Source organism: Oryx dammah, unplaced genomic scaffold, assembly GCF_014754425.2.
Source record: "Oryx dammah isolate SB20612 unplaced genomic scaffold, SCBI_Odam_1.1 HiC_scaffold_5, whole genome shotgun sequence".
Classification (NCBI taxonomy): domain Eukaryota; kingdom Metazoa; phylum Chordata; class Mammalia; order Artiodactyla; family Bovidae; genus Oryx; species Oryx dammah.
Genome location: NW_024070189.1, coordinates 8,548,054 through 8,556,642, shown reverse-complemented (window position 1 = coordinate 8,556,642; position 8,589 = coordinate 8,548,054). Strand labels below are relative to the sequence as shown.

Sequence of the window (8,589 nt, the reverse complement as noted above, 5' to 3'; positions counted from 1 at the left end):
ATTGGGTGTATTTCTACTCTTTTTTGGCCAGCTCTCTTAGAAATGCAGCTGTTAATTAAATCAAACTTGCATTTTGGGAATCCACTCAGTTTGGTCATAATGTGTATTTTTATAGATCACTGGAATCAGTTTACTAATTTATTTTTACATCTTTGTATCCATGTTCATGAGAGAATGACCTGTTATTTTCTTTTCTCATCCCATCTTTTTCAGATTTTAAGATTATGCTATCCTCATGCCAAAGATATAAGGAGAGGTACTTCTGTTTCTATACCATAAAATAATTTGTGTAAGATTAAAATTATGTATTCCTTAAATTTTGTTATAAATGTTTGGTAAAATCACGTGGCTTATTATTTGCTTGGTCAATATGTTTATTATTGTCTTTATCTGAAAACTCTTCATAGAAAACTATGGTTTCGTGTATTAACTCTCGGCAGCCTGTTTCTGAGCTCTAAAGAAGCCTGCCTTCTTCTGAGCTACCCAGTCTTTCTTCTAGGCAAGTGACATTTTGGGATGGATCCACTTCTTTTCAGCTTCTTTCCTAGGCTTCTTCTCATCCACTGGATTCTCTTAATTGCAGCATGAGCTTTCTTATACACCTCCCCCATCATGTCTGGAGTTACAGAGTCCGTTCGATATTGAGAGAATTGTTTCTTACAAGCATCTTCATCTTCTTCAGCCAGGCTATGCATGTCATTTGCCATGTTTTACTCCATGGTGAGCTTTCAGTGAACCTCAGCACTGAGTTCTTTGCCTCCTGAATCATAAGCAGGGAATCATGTGGTACTGTGAGGGATAGACAAGCTTCCATCAACTCCCTTGAGGGTCCCCAACTTTATTTCCAGTAGTAGACCTGGCAAGTCTTGCATCCAAACAACAGGTGAAGGCACCTGGCTGACCACCAGGGCTTCCTACACCTTACTCATCCACAGTCACCTCGACTTGGCCTTCATAAATCTTGCTGATACCAAACCTAGTAAGAAGCCTGCAGGCCAGTACAATATGCAGCAGGGCTATTTGTCAGGCCAACCATCACACCTTATTTTGGGAGTTCGTGAGCATAAGCTGCGTATATCTCCTTTTAGACTGGTGTAAGTAATCTGACAAATGATATCTTGGTTGGTTACATGAACTGTCATTCTGTATTTGAGTGTGTTGTACTTATTTTTATTGTGGGTTACCAATAATTTCTGAGTATAGTCGTCAGTTTTGCCCTCTTGCTGTCCTCTAAATTTCAGTGGTATCTCTTGAAGTAGCCTTTATTCTTGACAACTTCAACAAACCCCATGCTGTGGAACAGAGCCTGGGGTTCACGGCTTGCCAAAGAGCTGGCTTATTTCTTCTTGAACCACATTTGCATGTTAAATTTTTCTAGAATTTATCAATTTTATAAAGATTTTGAAGTTTTCAGGATTAAGTGATAATATCATTTGTCTTTTAAATATCTGCATTATATGGCATTCTGACCCTTTTATAATATTTTGTATTTATAAATTCTGTTTATTTTTTAAATTAGAACTTGCTAGATTTGTCTCAATTTATTAGTGTCTTCAAAAAAGCAACTTTCGGTTTAGTTCATCCTGTCATTATAAACTTCTTTTCTATTTTATTAATTTCTATTATGTTCATGATTCATGCCTTGTTTTCCTTAGGCTTGGTCACTTATTCTTTTTATGCCACGTTAAATTGGATGCTTAGCTCATTACTTTGTAAACTTTATTTTCTCCAATGTAAGAAAGTATGTCAATTAGGTTCAGTTGCTCAGTCATGTCCGACTCTTTGCGATCCCATGAACCACAGCACACCAGGCTTCCCTGTCCATCACCAACTCCCAGAGTTTACTCAAACTCATGTCCATTGAGTCAGTGATGCCATCCAACCATCTCATCCTCTGTTGTCCCCTTCTCCTGCCCTCAATCTTTCCCAGCATCAGGGTCTTTTCAAATGAGTCAGCTCTTCGCATTAGGTGGCCAAAGTATTGGAGTTTCAGCTTCAGCATCAGTCCTTCCAGTGAATATTCAGGACTGATCTCCTTTAGGATGGACTGGTTGGATCTCCTTGCAGTCCAAGGGACTCTGAAGAGTCTTCTCCAACACCATACTTCAAAAGCATCAATTCTAAGTAAGTATATAGGTCATAAATTTTCATATAAGCACAATTTAAGCTGTATCCCATGACCCTTTAAAAACAACTTTATTAAGATATAACTCACATATCATACAATTCACCTAAGTGAATAACTCAATAGTTTTTTATATATTACATTATTAATCTTTCTAAATTGTGGCAAAATTGAGATAAAAGTTGCCATTTTCACCATTTACGGTTCAGTGACATTGATGACACTTCTCTGTGGTTCAGTCATCACCACTATTCCCAAAGCATCCTTACTTCAACCAGAAACTTTGTAGCCATTAAGCATTAACTTCCCATTTCCTCTCCCCTAAGCCCTGGTAAACACTTAAATCTACTTTCTATCTCTAAGGATTTGCCTGTTTTGGATATTTCATATAGGTGGAATCATGTATGCAGGTCAGGAAGCAACAGTTAGAACTGGACATGGAACAACAGACTGATTTCAAATAGGAAAAGGAGAACGTCAAGGCTGTATATTGTCACCCTGCTTATTTAACTTATATGCAGAGTACATCATGAGAAACGCTGGGCTGGAGGAAGCACAAACTGGAATGAAGATTGCTGGGAGAAATATCAATCACCTCAGATATGCAGATGACACCACCCTTATGGCAGAAAGCAAAGAAGAACTAAAGAGCCTCTTGATGAAAGAGGAGAGTGAAAAAGTTGGCTTAAAGCTCAACAGTCAGAAAACTAAGATCATGGCATCTGGTCCCATTATTTCATGGCAAATAGATGGGGAAACAGTGGAAACAGTGGCTAACTTTATTTTTGGGGGCACCAAAATCACTGCAGATGGTGATTGCAGCCATGAAATTAAAAGATGCTTGCTCCTTGGAAGGAAGGTTATGACCAACATTACTTTGCCAACAAAGGTCCATCTAGTCAAGGCTATGGTTTTTCCAGTGGTCATTTCATGTATGGATGTGAGTTGGACTATAAAGGTGAGCACCGAACAATTGATGCTTTTGAACTGTGCTGTGGAGAAGTCCATCCTAAAGGAGACCAGTCCCGGGTGTTCATTGGAAGGACTGATGCTGAGGCTGAAACTCCAATACTTTGGCCACCTGATGCAAAGAGCTGACTCATTGGAAAAGACCCTGATGCTGGGAAAGATTGAGGGCAGGAGGAGAAGGGGACAACAGAGGATGAGATGGTTGGATGGCATCACCAAATTGATGGACATGGGTTTGGGTGGATTCCGGGAGTTGGTGACGGACAGGGTGGCCTGGCTGCTGTGGTTCATGGGGTCGCAAAGAGTCGGACATGACTGAGAGATTGGACTGAACTGAACTGATGCAGTATTTTTCCTTTTATATTTGACATATTTCACTCAGGATAGTTTCTTCAAGGGTCAATCATGTGGTAGCATTATTCAGAACTTCATTCCTTTTGACAGCTGAATAACATTCCTTTGCATGTATATACCACATTTTCTATACTCATTCATCTGTCAGTGGCCACTTGGATCATTTCTACCTTTTGACTATTGGAGAATACTACAATAAACGTTGGCATACAATTATCTGTTCCAGGGCCTATTTTCAGTTCCTTTGGGTATATACCTAGGCGTGGGATTGCTGGGTCATATGGTAAGTCTATGTTCAGGTTTCTGAGGAAGAAACAGGGTTTTCCGTAGTGGCTGAACCATTTTATCCTTTTACATTCCTATCAGTAACGTACAAGGGCTGCAGTTTCTCTACACTGTGTCATCAACACTTCTTATTCTTTTTAAAAACTATCACAGCCATTCTAATGAGTGTGATGTGGTATCTGATTTGCATATCTTTCTTTGAGAAAATGTATAATCAAATCTTTTGCCCATTTTAAAATTGGGTTCTTTTTGTGTATTGAGTTATAGGAATTTTTATATATTCTGGATTTTATGTTTTTAATATTACATAAAAATAAGTGATTACCTTTTTAACTAATAATGTATTAACTACCTCAGGTAAAATGGGTGATTATTAACATAGTGATCAGTGAGGAGTCACTGTAAGTGCTGTTCTCAAACTTGAGGCAGATTTGCTGCTGACTTGCTTCTAGCTATGACTAAGTCACATAAACCACCACTATGATGGTTTCACCACTGTTTATTTACCACATACAATTTTTTAATGAATTGTATATATGTACGTGTATATATATATTTATATATGTAAGGATGGAATTCTAAAGGGAAAGAGGAAAAGCACAGAAACCCAGAGACTATAGATTACATGTTGGAATGCAGTAGGAAAGCATACTCCGAGAACCATTCCAGTGAGTACTTTTCTCTTCACTGCTACTTCAAAATAATACACAGGAAGGAGTGAAGTCGGGCTCCATTGCCTTTAATTTCTCTTCTGTTCATTTTCTGGGACCTCTTATCAGAACTAACAGAAGCTCTACTGGGATGTGGAGATAAGGAGTCAGCGAAGGTGTCATTGGCTATCTGATTTCCTCTAGCTACCTGCCAGCCCAAGGAAATGGCTCTCCTCACTATGTGCTCTTGGCAAGGACCTGCAAAGTGTGGATGATGAGAAGGTCAGATAAGGAAAGTCCACTGGACCCAGTGCACCTTACCTTCTTAATGAGTTTTGCGTGAGTACACAAAGGAAGTAGTGTTAATGCGGGGGTGAGGAAGAAATTGGGTGAGGAGGACAGGGAGGGATTAGAGGAAGCAGGAGAATCCGTCAATCTGGTCCTCACACTCTGGGCAAGCTACCAATTTAGATACTTTTTCATTTGATGGCATTAAATTGCCCTTTACCTGTTTAATTGTAACACTCCACAAAGCTGGCATTGCCCTCTCAATCACAAATTCATCTGTGGAAAATAAAAGTTTGAAAAAAAATTTGCTTCTTAAATGCTTATTTTGGTGTTTAATTACTCATCATCATGATTAGAAACTCCAACTGGAAATGGCCCAGTCCTTTCCAGACCTCTGAACAAAACATTATTAGAACTTTATACACAGTCAAAAATAAGTGGAAAAGGCTTAAGGTAAGGGTCCCAAACAAGATGTCTATGCAAAAGGCTATCATTGAGATTTTAAGATTGGATAAAAGTAAAGAAATGTATTCATTAAGAACTACAGGTCACTGTTTCACTATCCTATTGGACTTCAAGGTGTAGGAAGGCAGAGAGATTTCTCATTGATATATCCTTAGTGCCAGAACAGAACATGGACTTAATACGTATCTTTTTTGAGGGTATGAATGAATCTTATAACTAGTAAGTTTTATTTTGTAAACCTTAATGAGTTACCTTTTTAAAAGATGATGAAATAAGAAAAATTTTATACTAGAAATGTTAATTATGATATTTAAAAATAACATTTCAAGTGAGGAAATTACTTTCATTCAAAAAATTTTCTTTAGTATACTCAGCATTTCCTGCTATGTTTTTAAGTGTTCATAAAAAATACCACAAGGTGGCATACAAAGCCTCATGAAGACATTGCTTATTTTTTGGTCAAAATTTTACTCTCCGCTTATAGAACAACTCCCTTAAATCCTGGTAAGAGGGACTCACTCTGGGCTCTTGGCTTAAGGGCTGTGCTCCGTCCCCCTTGACAGTGTCCCTCCACATAGAGTGAGCTCACAGGGCTCAGGGATGTGCCCCTTTCCCACCTGGAGAACCTCTTCAAAGGCCGCCCTCCTGGGGGGTGGACAGAGGCAGAGATCACACCGCAAAGGCTTGGGCGGGTCCAAGGGTGCATCTGCAGGGGCTCAGATGGAGGAGAGGCGCAGCAGGAGAGGGCGGAAAGTCGCTCTTCAGGGAGGATGGAGGGAGACAAAGATTGCTCTGGGGCCAGCTAGCCCTGCTTTGCCGCTTACTCGTGTCAGGCTGGAGGAGTCCAAGAATTCGAGGAAGCTTGAGGCATATTTGCTGACATAGGAATAGCTTATTAGCTTGATTTATCACCTCTAAATATTTAGGCATATGGTATGTAAAAATCTATTTTCTCTCTTGACAGGGCCCTGTAAACATTAGGATAAGATTATGTGTATGTATCTAATGTGTAGGTATTTCCTGTGTATTTGTTTATTTAATATCTATATTTGGAATCTATATTCAAAATCTGAGATTTCAGTAATAAAATCAGCATTTTTATTTGAACAGCTTATATTCACTATCAGGAAATAAAGTAACTATCAGCATAAATGGCCTTTAATAAAACCTGGAAAAAAGAGTTTTGGCAATCATTGCAGCAATCCACCAATACCCTAGTTTTCCTCCTTTCAACGCATACAATAGGGCTGTATTAGGCATGGCTAGGTGGCTAGGTTTTGTTTCTTTTTTAAACTTTTGTTTAGACTGTTACACAACAATCCTATTGAGACATAACTCTCATAAAATTCAGCATTTTAAAGTATACAATTCAGTGGATCTTAGTATTTTCAGTTACATATCCATCACAATTAGCTTTAGAACACTGTTATCACTACAAAAAGAAACCTGTACCCATTAGCAGTACATGACCAGGTTTGACCGTTGTGATGAGAGTAAGAAGGATGTCCAAGTCTTTTCACAGGCGGTACTCAGTTCACCATGCTCTCCCCTTGCCATGGTGGCGGGGGTATTCCAGAAGTCAGTTTCTTTCAGCCTGCATCTTGGAGTGAGGATGAAAATGCAGCCTTAATGAACCAAGAGGGTGGCTAAGAAGCAAAAGTCTTGTTTTAAGCCACTAAGAATTTGGGGTGATTTGTAGACAGAGAGTAGTGGAACCCAACATGATCAGTGCACACAGGATGAAGGTCTGTGTGAGAAAGTATTTAGGGGAAGCAGAATTCTAAAAGAAAAAAAAGGTTTAGAAACTGTAATTCTAAAATGACTCATTATTACCCTGTTACAGTGGAAAAAGACTTACTCAGATATTGAAAAAAAATTTCACTTCATTCGAGTTGAGAAAAGGAAACTTGACCACTTACATTTACGAGTTCCGTATGACTCCATCATCAACTTTGTTCTGCTAATGGGAGGAGGACAGGAATCACTGCTTGAGACAACTATGTTTTCTTAAGGCTTCTTTCTGGAATTTTATGTGGAATCTATTTGGTCGGTGATATAAGATGAAGTCTTTGATTTCTTTCCTCTAATCATTTTTCCTTTTCAGTTCAGTTCAGCCACTCAGTCGTGTCCGACTCTTTGTGACCCCATGCACTGCAGCATGCCAGGCCTCCCTGTCCATCACCGACTCCCGGAGTTTATTCAAACTCATGTCCATTGAGTCAGTGATGCCATCCAACCATCTTATCCTCTGTCATCCCTTTCTCCTCCCACCTTCAATCTTTCCCAGCATCAGGATCTTTTCCAATGAGTCAGTTCTTTGCATCAGGTGGGCACAGTATTGGGAGTTTCAGCTTCAGCATCAGTCCTTCCAATGAACACCCAGGACTGATCTCCTTTAGGAGGGACTAGTTGGATCTTCTTGCAGTCCAAGGGACTCTCTCAAGAGTCTTCTCCAACACCACAGTTCAGAAGCATCCATTCTTTGGTGCTCAGTTTTCTTTATAGTCCAACTCTCACATCCATTAATGACTACTGGAAAAACCATAGCTTTGACTAGATGGACCTTTGTGGCAAAGTAATGTCTCTGCTTTTTAATATGCTGTCTAGGTTGGTCATAACTTTTCTTCCAAGGAGCAAGCATCTTTTCATTTCATGGCTGCAGTCACCATCTGCAGTGATTTTGCGGCCAAAAAAATAAAGTCTGACACTGTTTCCCCATCTACTTCCCATGAAGTGATGGAGATGCTATGATCTTAGTTTTCTGAATGTTGAGTTTTAAGCCAACTTTTTCACTCTCCTCTTTCACTTTCATCAAGAGGCTTTTTAGTTCTTCTTTGCTTTCTGCTATAAGGGTGGTGTCATCTGCTTATCTGAGGTTACTGATATTTCTCCTGGCAATCTTGATTCCAGTTTGTGCTTTATCCAGCCCAGTGTTTCTCATGATGTACTCTGCATATAAGTTAAATAAGTACGGTCACAATATACAGCCTTGACGTACTCCTTACCCGATTTGGAACCAGTCTGTTGATCCATGTACAGTTCTAACTATTGCTTCCTGACCTGCATATAGATTTCTCAGGAAGCAGGTCAGGTGGTCTGGTATTCCCATCTCTTTCAGAATTTTCCAGTTTGTTGTGATCCACATGGTCAAAGGCTTTGGCGTAGTCAATAAAGCATAAGTAGATGTTTCTCTGGAGCTCTCTTGCTTTTCCAATGATCCAGCAGAGGTTGGCAATTTGTTGTGTATGTGGCTTGTATGATCTATATTCCTTACCGGACTGTAAGTCTTTTGGGGACAAGACACATAGCTTTTATATATCCCACAACATTCTTCAAAATGCTTTATAACAAATATTTGTTGAGCAAAGTTGTAACTATTACAGATATTATAGTTTAAAATCTTTAATATCAGTTATTCTATAATTTACTTTCTCAAGACTGCAGAAAAAAATG

The 8,589-nt window shown here is 39.2% G+C and overlaps 1 pseudogene; it reads right to left on the bottom strand.

Annotated features, from left to right (window-relative positions):
* Positions 1–399: 399 nt before the first annotated feature.
* On the bottom strand, positions 400–1,303 carry LOC120863477 (annotated as a pseudogene).
* Between the last annotated feature and the right edge of the window lie 7,286 nt (positions 1,304–8,589).